The 12,540-nt window shown below is 33.8% G+C and overlaps 1 protein-coding gene across 4 annotated transcripts in view; it reads left to right on the top strand.

The window, feature by feature from the left end:
* LOC115244909 overlaps positions 1-12,540 on the top strand; it is a 91,859-nt gene that overhangs the window by 67,954 nt on the left and 11,365 nt on the right. The window contains exon 1 of one of the 4 annotated variants that reach the window (XM_029822925.1): positions 8,416-8,435. The exons of the other annotated variants lie outside the window; for them this stretch is intronic. The gene's annotated coding sequence lies outside the window, so the exon portion shown is untranslated. Of the gene's footprint in view, positions 1-8,415; positions 8,436-12,540 lie in introns of those variants that run through there. 4 annotated transcript variants of the gene reach the window in all.

Here is a 12,540-nt window from a genome sequence, read left to right as displayed (position 1 = left end):
AGTTTGACGGGGAAAAAAAAAAATTTTTTTTCCCCGTTTCTCTCCTTCAAATCCTTCTCCTTCTCCCGTTCATCCCGAATCCCTCCTCCGAGTTCGAACAGCTGCGCACCCCCGGGAGCCGACTACTTATTCCGACCCCTTCTAGTGGCCTGCTAGTAATATCGCTAATACCCATTATATTAAATTCTAAACTGTGTCTGTCTTTCTCCGATGCGATGAATAGGATATTGTAAAGCGTTCGTTAAGTGCGATTGCACAAAGCCAATTTTAAATGCTACTTCAATCAAAAGTCGTCGTAGCAACTGTCGCATGGTGGTTGATTAAAGAGGAACAGTATACTAAAGGAGAAATAGTCGCAATTTTTGTTAGGATTCCCGTAGAAATAGTCAAAAGTTAAATATATCTAGATCTCACGAGAATGTATCGAATTAATTATTCTCTGATTGTCTCTCTTACTACGAGTTTGAATTATGTGTTGCCTGTTGCAGAAACTATTGTTAATAATACCTATGAATATGTATATAAATGTTTGTGAATCGATATTCCTGCTAAATATATCGATCGTTAACTGTATTAATAAACCAGAGGTTATATCCAACACTGTGATTATTATATTGAATGTCAGTCATGGATATGTAATAGATCCTTGTTATTTATTTTAATATTCTTCCGCATTGATATTCGATGTACTTTACATATAGCGTATTTTACAATAATATTTCTGAATATTGTGACAAGTTCATATTGGATTTGATCAAAGGCATGTATATTTAAATTTAAATAATACTAAAAGATCAATATACACGGTGGTCCGTAATTCATGGTACAATTGACAAGAGGCTGATACTTAATGAAAAAATAAATCGAAATTGCAGAATGAAATTTTATCATATCGGGCTTCTGTTCTCGTTTTGTGTGATATAAACTTAAACCAGATTTTGAAAATGTTTATATATCTACTTGTGATTTCTATCTTACAATCTCTACAAATTCAGTGTATCAAAGTTTGATTTATATTTTTTCAAAATTAAATCGCTCGTATTATTCTTGCCTGAACGAAAATCAATAAGAACCATAAAATATAAATGCGCAGGATTAAAAGGAGTTAGTTTTATCTTTCCGCTCATCGATTATAATCCGAAATGTGCAGAATTAATTGAAAGCTTATTATTATAGTCGCTAGTCTCTCGAGGCCAATTAATTATTAACAGCAATTATTCATCCTTGTTTTGACAATGAAACATTTATTGTTTAGAAACATTTACATTTAACGACGGTCACACGAGAATTTTTGACGCATAAAAGCAGTGTTAATTAATAACGTTATTTTAATTAAAAATTGTCATATTAACATTTAATATTGTTTTAAAGAAATGATTATTATTTTCGCGCAAATTTTATTGCCTGAGAAAATTCGATAATACTAGATAATTGTTGGTACTACGCTTTTTTAGTTCTTGACAAAAAGTCAGTTGTTATTCGTAAAACAATTAATCATATTTATTATTTTCCTCGCAACACTTGACAAATATTATTTTATTATCATTATAATTAAAAAATTACACAAGTTACATAATACCATTATCTTCTTTCTTGCATAGTCTCGGTAATTGATGTGCAGGTTGGGTAACTTTTTACGTAAAGCGTGCAAAATCGAGAAATCCGAGAAACCGGATTTCCGTGCTGTGCTTTGCATTATGTACCGAGCTTTTCGATTTATCGTGCGGACATTTTTGCGTATTTATCAGCATCTGCTCGTATAATTTGCACAATTGCCTCGGCGGTGGCGGAAAAAAAATTAGTCTATGAGCGAAGCGATTTTATCAGATATCCATTGTTTTATTCACCTGTGGAGAGCGGTGCAATTTCGCGCTATCACGCGGAAACACAAAGTTAACTTCGCAAACCCCGCTTTTATCGAAATTTGCGTGCATACGTCGGCTTAAGGCATTAGATTTCAATAATATTGAAATCATCCTCGCGAAGTAACCTTGGAATATCGATACGGCAATTTTGCATCGAATGAGCTTTCATACTGCTTTTTGCTCTTAGACAATCGCGATATTAAACGGTTTCATTAATCTCTTTTTGAGATACTTGAAGTAAAAAATATTCCGCAAAAGAATTTAATTCGATATTTTTTAGCTCTGCGTTTTATCAATGAAATTGAGGGATATGAGACAAAATTGAATAAATTAATGCGCGAATGGATGTTTTGTGAAACAATAGAACGGATATGAGAGACATCTATTACATAGAAATTAACAAATAACATTTAATTTAACATTTAATTTAATTGTTCAGATATTATATTTGCGCGCGCACACACACACACACGCACACACATACACACACACACACACATATTAAATTTTAAACTAAATTAATGAGAAATATCATGTTTTTTGAATTACAGTAAATAAATCGAAAAGTTTTGGAAATTTTTTTGGCACTAAATTTTATCTCAGAAAAGTATCATCTACACACAGAAAAATATTATTCTATTGCTAAGTAAAATGATTACTCAGTTTACTTTACTTCTTTTAAGTAACAGTTATCTTTAACAAAGAATATTTTCTTAATAATAGTCTTAAAATAGATTTGTCACAAATTTTAGAAATACTCATTATCATGTACTCAAAAAAGTAAATATTTTCTTTTGAAGAATATTATAAAATTGTATCGAGGAAAAGTCAGATATGGTTAATTTAATGTAAGAAAATTTATTAGATCAGAAAAATTTAACGTATTTCTTTCAATTATATAATTTAATATTCTTGATTGAAGTATTAAATTTATTAGGATTCAGAATATATTTTGAATAAATTTGATCCCTATGATGAACTTATGATAGATTTGCGGATATATGAACTTTTGAAATACTTGAAACAAGTAATATTTACTTGTATATAGTATGTATTTTTCTGTGTGTACATGATAAATGTATTATCACACAAAAACGTATAATCTTTCGTAAAACAATAGACACGGCGTATTTAAAGTTTCAATTTCTTTGTTTCCTGAATTTCGGAATTTGTAAAAAATTCTGAAAATATATTTTTTATAATAGAATATTTAAATATTCAATTTAAATATTTAACTATTTAACATCTCTTAAAAAAAATATATATATATATATATATATATATATCTTGGATGCATATATATTATGATGAAAAAAGCATTTCATGAAATGTATCATGCTAATTATATTTAATAGGCCTTTCTTATATACGCGTAAAGATATAATATAAATGAGATATTGATTAATCACACATATCGTTCTAAGAACGAGATTCGCCAAAAGTGACGAGTGAGGCGCCTTCAAAGGATATCAATAAAATATCCATTACAGGAGTAGTTTAAAAACGAGACACCCGCGCATTTCTCGTTCTTACCATCCAGCAGCGAAATTCAATCTCGCTTATATAATAATGATCGTAATACCGGGTATCTTTGAACGGCAATTCTTATCTGAGCGTCGTCGCCACGCGATTCGATACGACGCGATGAGGCGCTGAACAATATCATCGAGAGCGAATTTATAGGTCGTGGGAAAGGTATGCACAAACGCCGTGCAGGACGAGACGATAGACAGGCCGAAAAGATACACAGGCGGCAAGAAAGAGAGAAGGTTAAAGAAGAGAAGAAGAAGAAGAAGAGAGGCAGGAAGAAACGCGCTCTATAGCTGGTGGCAACGCGCCAACGATCGATTGCGAGTACAGAACGCGCCGTGCGCTTTATACACACGCTTGTACATCGAGCAGAGAGAAAGAAGAGAGCGAGAGAGAGAGAGAGAGAGAGAGAAAGAGAAACTCGTAGCCGATGTGCACCGTGTTCCCGTATATACTCGACGACGAGTGGTGTACGCGAGAGGGTTAATAAAACCTTGTCCATGCTCTTCTCTCCCGACGTGTGCATCCCGGAACTGAGCCGAGCACGTCAATAAGAAAGAGAGAGAGAGAGAGAAGAGAAGAGAGGGAGAGAGAGGAGCGCGAGGAGGCGAATCGCGGTATCGACAGCCGGGAAGAGATCTCGGGTCGGCTCGCAGGTCGTCCGCCTTTCGCGAGCCTTTCGACGACGTTCACCGCGATACCGCGATATCGAGAGGGTCGGTCCCCCCACGTGCAGTATGATTCTCTAAAACGGCTGTAAAATTGACTCTCCGATTTTTCAAAACATCGAAATTTGAAGCTTACACACAGAAAAATACATACTATATACAAGTAAATATTACTTGTTTCAAGTATTTCAAAAGTTCATATATCCGGAAATCTATCATAAGTTCATCATAAGCATCAAATTTATTCAAAATATATTCTGAATCCTAATAAATTTAATATTTCAATCAAGAATATTAAATTATATAATTGAAAGAAATACATTAAATTTTTCTGATCTATTAAATTTTCTTACATTAAATTAACCATATCTGACTTTTCTTCGATAAAATTTTATAATATTCTTCAAAAGAAAATATTTACTTTTTTTGAGTATATGATAATGAGTATTTCTAAAATTTGTGACAAGTTTATTTTAAGACTATTATTAAGAAAATATTCTTTGTTAAAGATAACTGTTACTTAAAAGAAGTAAAGTAAACTGAGTAATCATTTTACTTAGCAATAGAATAATATTTTTCTGTGTGTAGGTACACCGTAAAAAATTTTTTAAAAATTCACACATGTTTCTGTCTGAATTTTCAGACCTGGCAGTCTCAAAGAAATTTCAGACAATCTCTCTTAATCATCAGAATCGTTTTTCTGAAAATTCAGATAGTGCGTCTGCAAAAAAATTGCCTGCCAAAAAACACTTTATCTGAAGTTTGTCAATTTTGTTGCAAAGATATGTTGAAAAGATTGGATTTTAAATTCTTATTAAATAATAAGAGAGCGAATTATATGAGGGATACCCCTTACATGGAACATATAATCGAAAAGATTGCGTGTTTGCGGGGCCATACAAAAGTATGGAAAAAAATATCAGATTTGAGACGATAAGGAAATTTGTAGCTTTCTTTTTTACAGTCATTTATTGCATTATCAGCAACAAGCATCGTTTGTTACGAGCGACACAACGGTTTATCAAATGCGCCACATAGCTTTACACAGATCATGATGGAAAATATTTCTTTAAAGTTCTAAGAGCTTACACGCCGCGCAAGAATATCGGAAATATGCGATGCACGTAGCAGTAAAGAATTTATGTAGATGCACGCGACGCATTTTCTCTTTTTTCCCCTTCTTTCTTCCTGTCTACTCTTTTCCCATGAGCGTACGTTTGCCTATGTGTATGTGTACCGTAGCTTATATTATTTGTGTACAGGGCATCTCATAAAAGCTCTGTCGCGAGTCACGTAATTCTTATATTGTACCAATTTCACGAGTTGGATAAACGTTGTATCTGCGAAAGAGATATTTATACAGAGGAAAATTTGACAAACACTGATATTATTCAACCGTTTGATATATTGCTTCTTCTCGTTTCTTCCGAGATACATTTTGATATATTATATATTGATATCTACTAGACCCCCTCTCTTTCTCTCTCTCTCTCTCTCTCTCTTTGTCTCAAGTGTACACAATACAATTAATTTCACATTTGTTTGTTCAATGATACGTGGATTTATACGATATGGCTTGCCTAGTCTATGCCTTCGTGTGTACAATCTACAAGAACCACTTTCTAACGGGTCTATGTAACTATGTAAACAGCGCGTGATCTATGTGGATAATGTTCGTAATGGTTATGCTTTTCCCTTGGTCTCCCATGATTTCGTAAAGCAAAGAAAGATAATGTAAAATCCATGTTCGGGGGGGGGGGGGGGGAAACTACAAATATTAAATTTTTACAAATTTTGTATTGGAAAATTTTCTTCAATTATTTTAAAAAGTGTTATGGTTATAATGACGTTGATAAGATTGTATGAAATTTGAATATATATCGCACGCATATTACTAAAACGCGAGGCAACCTAGTATAACGTAATGAAACAAAATATAAAATTAACAAACATTAGCATTAGTTTCATATTTCGAGCTATTCACGAAACGAGCGCGGGAGGATAAAATTCGCCGCCGCGTTTTGCCGTGATGCACATTTGCATAATTTAAGGAGCGTTGCTTAGGTACTTAAGCAGGTGTAACGCGAGTATCTTTTGTAACGCGATACTTCCACTAGTGAATTTGCGTTACCGTAATGTATATAAGACGCGCTTCGTTCCCGCCATTAACGCTACACAATAACAGCGGCTGACAATGACAGACTTCTAGGCAACTCTAAAATCGGCTTTTTCTATCAAATTAATGTACGAGACCATTATTAGTCTACTTTTTAACGTTATATATTTTGCAATTATCGTGTCTTTGAAAATGAATTAAATTGTATCTTCCAAATTAATTTATTAATAATACATCAATTTTGTAGTTTCATAAATATTGGACTGCCATAGAGGGAAATACAAAGATATTTGCAAACACATATAGACACATGGTGTAAAACCCCCAAAATTTTCATTCGCTGACAATTGAGAACTACTCGCGCTCTGTATTTTCTGTCGAGGGAAAGTCCACATTCGGCTTTTTCTATCAAATTAATATACGAGATCATTATTAACTTATATCTACTTTTTAATATTAAATATTTTGCAAATATCGTGTCTTTGAAAATGAATTAAATTGTATTTTCCAAATTAATTTATTAATAATACATCAATTTTGTAGTTTCATAAATATTGGACTGCCATAGAGGGAAACATAAAAATACACGCAAACACATATACATAGACACATGATGTAAAACCCCTAAAAATTTTAATCGCCGACAATTGAAAACTACTCGCGCTCCGTATTTTCCGTCGAGGGAAAGTCCACTTCTCGAATCGATGGAAAGAGTCAAAAGGCAAAAAGGGAGTGTGGCCAACCCAGGACACTCTCGCAGAGAGAAGCCGTGCGAGTGGAAACGCGATCGGCCGAGAGAAACCGTCGACCGAATTCGTCGCGAAGCACTTTTATTGCGCTTTTTATTGCGCGTTCGATCGAGCTTTCGCAGATAGCACTTTGCTTCTTTAAATCCTTCGTACGAGAAAACGTCGCGCAGGTATTTCTCCACGAGAGAGAGAGAGAGAGAGAGGGAGTCCCCATCTTACTCTCTCGATCCCTTCCTTCCCTCCTTTTTTCGATTAGCATCTCGGAGAGGTAAGAATTTTAGCCGATCGTCCGTATCGGCGCGTTACGATCTCGTTAGCGGGAGAGAGGACCTCGCTTTAAAAAAGCGAACGTATTACGAGCATCAAAACGTCCGGGGCAGCGCGCTTCTCTTTCTCAAATAATTTTTTCATAAGAGTATAAATAAGCCGGATAATCAGTCGTCGGTCGTTTCGTATATTAAAGAGGGAGACCGTCTGTGTGTACAGAAGCCTATAATGTCGTCCCGACCAACCGGAAAGCGGCTTTTTTTTACCAGGAATGTCGATTACGACATTCCTGCCATCCGAATCGACGGTATACAACGTAAGCCACAATTCGATATAATCGCCATTAATGTTACGTTCGCGTTTATATATTTCAACTTTGTTATAATCCGGCTGGCGCGATCTCTCTCCCTTTGCCTCTCCCCTCCCCCCCCCTCCCCGACCTTTCGACCGTGCCTCATTACCGAAAACTATACGAAGGGGTACCACCGGGTTGCGTGCAGTAACGATGACAGGCGCCATAAAACCGCGTCGGGTAATTAAATTTTGCCGTGTACGTGCGTTATCTCGACGGACGGTTACGCTTTTTAAAGTCGGCCCTCTTCTCACTCTTGAATCCCGAACGACGAAAGCCTGATTCGCGAAAAATTACGCCACATTTTTGTCCAGAGAAATTAGGCAACGATTCATACGGATGGAAATTGACGATATAAACACGTAACAATATTTATTCGCTCGTGTATTTAATAAAGTATTTATTTATATATTATAACTAAATTTTGCTCTACGATTTTTTTCTAGACCTACGTTTTTTTTTTTGTACAGAGTGCTGTATTTTTTTTCTGTACATAAGTATCTGGAATGAAATATTCTTTCGCTTTGAAAAATAGTTAGATTGAAATTAGATAAAACTGCATAAAAGGTAATACACCTCCGATTTTATCGCCACTTACATATATTATAAGGAAGGTTTTTCTGAGTAATTCCCCGCAAGAAATATAAGTGGGGGACGATATTGGTTTAGGAGATATAACAAATTAAAATTTTAATGTTTTTTTCTCAGGCATTATAAATATTAGGAAAAGTGAAGTTTGTATACGTTGTATTTGTTGTAGAGCAGACGTAGAAAAAGTGTGTTTACATCTACGGAATAGGTACACGGTCATGGATATTTTGTCAATAATGTGTTTCACCTATTTCTCGCAGTTCGTTAACAGCTTTCAACGTGTAACTACACGAATTTGTGAGTCCTGTCTTGAAAAATATTATTTATTGAATGCGTGAGCGGGGAGTTCTCTTATGTTTATGACATTTAGGGGTGGAGCCCCTCCTCCGCCCACGTGTAAATGTCATAAACAGTTTTTTTTTTCATAAAAAAATAACAAATTACACAGCATACACATATTTTAATAGCATGTCAAACTTCAATTTGTTATATCTGTTAAACGAATGCCGTCCCCTACTTATATATTTCTTACGGGGATTACTCAAAAGAACCTCCCCTACAACATATTTAAATGATGATAAAATTGATTACCTTTTACCTGAAATATATATCATTATTAAAACGTACAGATTTTTCCAGTCGCAGATATTTTAAAATTCTGTAAAATAAATCGTGCATTATGAATTTGTTTAAAAAAAGAAAAGAGATTGTTGTAGATGAAATGACAGTAGAATATAGTTTCCCGAGAAAATTTTCCGATTAAAATAACATTGATTACTATCTCAGCATGTTTTCAATAAGTAGTGGAAAAGACTCGCAGTAGTATCGATAACACTCGACAGTAATAGCTCTCGGAAATAGCGTATAACGTTTTCAGATGAATCGTGCATCATTAATTTGAAGTTGATTTAACGACCGGTCTCATTCAGACGGAATAATTTCTGTACGCTAATTGCCCATAGATTTCTCATTGTTTTCTCCATGTGTGTATTTTGACGAGCGTTCCATTTGCAACATAATAAGTCGATGAGAAAAGAGAGAGTTCATTAATTAATAGTGAAGCGACTAAAATTAGTCAAAGTTAGAAAAGGAAGACAAATAAAAAGATAATTCTTAATAAAATTATTAGCAATAAACAATATCGCTAACATTTTTTTAGCTTGTCATTCATATACGAAAAAGATAAATGTTATAAGAAAAATAAAACTATATCAAACACAAAATAGAGAGGCCTAAAACATACATAATAAATATTTTATAAAATATTAGTAAATAAAAAAAAGAAACAATAGAAAATTTTCTTATAAAATAAAATTGTTTTGCAAAATAAAATTATAAATAATAATTATCACAATTATTATTTTTATTTCTATAATTTGAACAGTCATAGTGTTATTATCGATGGCCTTTAAATGGCAAAGCAAATGGAGAAAAGAACAGATAATTGCATCATAGGTAATGATATTCTTGCTATACGATTTAAATTATTTAATCGAACTTATTGCAAGATAAAATAATAATGGCTTGTTGTATGATCGTTCTTTATTCAAACTGCTTTTTTTATAAGCGTGAGAAGTGCAGCTTTAACAAGAGTTTCCACCAAGAAAGATATAAAACATGTAGTTCCATAATGCTTGGTATAAAAGGAGTGTAATGGGATTCATACAATATTCATATTTTTATGGCGTTTAATAAGAAAAGGAGTTTTTTTGATGATATCGTTTTTGACAAAATTAAATGCATGGCATGATGTTAAATTCGTTCAATTTAAAAGAAAAATATCTATTTGTTTTTACATCTTGAATTACGTATTTGTTATATAGTTTCGAGTATTTTACGAGAATAAAATTTTCAAGAATGTTTCATGTTTCAAGGATTTCTGTGTTATTTTATTTAACATATTCGAATGAGAAAAATCTAAAACGAAACACAAAATATTTTTACACGTCTAATAATATTTCGATCCTTTTAGAATTGATAAATTTTATACTGTACATTTAGACGCGACGAACGCAAAGTTTTAAAACTGTCACATGCCAGCTATGCCATTTCCATCAGCAAAACCTTTTCCACCGGTGTTATAATACAAGCCATGAGATTACCGTAAATATAGACTGCCCCGCATGACTAATTACTTTAATAAATATTTTCTGTGTACACTAATTTGCATTGAGATGAGTTTAATTAGAGGATATTTTTCAGTCACGTGTACTATAATACCGTTTATTTGCACGGAACATATCCCTTGTGTAAAGAGTAGGGTAGATGTTAAATTAAAGTGAACAATGATACCTTTAATATAAGGCGTCAATAGATTTTTAATCAATAAATAATTAAATAAAATTTTTTAAAAATAGATTTACGAGACAAAATAAATTTTCGAACATTAAACGGACAGGAGAATTAGTTTTCCAACCAGATACAAATAGACATTATCTTGACAAAAATTTAATCTGATCATTAATTACTAGGCTCATTAACATTGACTTTTTTACTAAAAATAAAATTATTGTTTAAAGTAATACAGAAAAAGCAATTTTGGAGAACTTCTCTCTAATTTTAATTTTCCAAATAAATTTAAAATCGACATAAAAAATGCTTGAAAAAGAATTTATTTACACTCTTTAGCCTAAGAAATAAATTGCTTATTTTTCTATTATTTTTAATATTATTTAACGTTACTTTAATTTCACGAGGATTAATTAATCGGTCGCGATAAGACACACATTGTCGACTCTAACTTTTTGAAGGTAGGAGATAGTGAGACAGCGTGTTTAATAATTAAGGGAATTGGGAAAGGTTTCACCTGCGGGCCACTTCATCGTCGAGTCCCCGGGGTTCTCCTCACCTTCTCCTCGAGTAATGCTCCCCATGAGACACTAGCATAAAGGCAGATAGTCCCACCTTAGTGCTTTTAATAATTAATACCAGCGCACGGGTTTGTGGGCTACTTATCAAATACGCTGGAACTCGACCCAGTTATATAGTTCACATTTTATCCTAGATCAGCTTGAATTTACGATCGTGACATGTTTAGATTAAAGGGTTCCTATACTGATCGATGGACAAAATCTCAGTAAATCGAAAATTCATCATATTTGTTACAGGGATTTAACACACGTTCTAGCATTATTTAATTATTATATTAAATTCAATTCTTTCATTTATTTTTATTTATTCTTGTTTATGTAAAAAAAAAAAAGAAAAAACCCGTTGAATGAAATCTGATTTTGTTCCTGTAACTATACCTTGCAATATTTATTTTCGATTGTAAAACAAAGAAGTGAAGATATTCTTTTAAATTTAGTTTCTTTTAGTGAATTCTATATGGAAAATATATATGTGGCACTCTTGTGTAACGATGTAAAACTTATTTGCATATCAAATATCTGCATCAAAAGATTCTTCCAAGCTTTAGATACATGTCTCTTATCTCGAGCTTATTATTCAATATTATAAGGGAAGCTTGCCAGTTTTGTTTAAATCAAAGAGAAACTATTGCGAACCTTTTCTTCACATGTAAGATTTTATCGAATAGAGATTATCGTTCCCTTCTCACAGAGGAAGAAATAAAGGAGCTAATGAAGGCTAACTATACGTCATTCGACTTGAATTCAGTATTCAGTGATCTTATCAGGCACCATGCACTTCGAGAAATAAGAGAGAACTTAATCCCCAAACACGCGCGATAAAAAATATCGTCGGCTCTAATCAAGCTGAATCGAATTATTACACGAAGAGAGAATATAAAAAAAAATGTACAAACGATAATAAAGAGAAAAGGATATTTCAGTTTGAAAAATTGTGAGCTTTTTACGGCTTGACAGGCATCGAGTTGTCCATATTCTTCTTCGATATCGAGAAATTAGTATCGAAGTAATAAAGTCCGAGAGAAACATCTTTGTCCTTTGACGTAACGGAAGGGAAAGTAATCTTCAGTACCCTTGACGGAAATTGGAAAAGTTGACACCTGTAGGTTTTCGAGCGCGCCCGTCTCGGATCGACTTTGCGATGCGTTAATGCGTCCTCTCGGGGGACGCGCCCATAATGAAGGATAATTTCACGTGAAAGTGAACACAACGAGGCAATTTCCAACCATCGCATCATCCATCGCGCGAGAGGGCGACGAGCGACGCGCTGTTGAATTCCTCGCGTGACTTCGCGACAATATAACGCGCCGCGTGACACACGCGAATTATACACGCGTGCGCGATACGCAATCACGCGATCGCCGACTATCGAGCGAAAAGTGTGCGGCGCTTATCCGGACGAGATAATTGAATCGCGAGATATACATGTGTCAACCTTGTCACGCGTGTGTTATAAAATACAAATGATTATATGTGCAAAGTGGCTAATCGGGAGGTTTTAATCTATTTTAATCTGTAAATATATATATATA

Source organism: Formica exsecta, unplaced genomic scaffold (assembly GCF_003651465.1).
Source record: "Formica exsecta isolate Colony F162 unplaced genomic scaffold, ASM365146v1 scaffold878, whole genome shotgun sequence".
NCBI classification, from domain to species: Eukaryota; Metazoa; Arthropoda; class Insecta; order Hymenoptera; family Formicidae; genus Formica; species Formica exsecta.
Note: the sequence above shows the minus strand (reverse complement) of the source record. Positions and strands in the feature narration are given on the sequence as shown.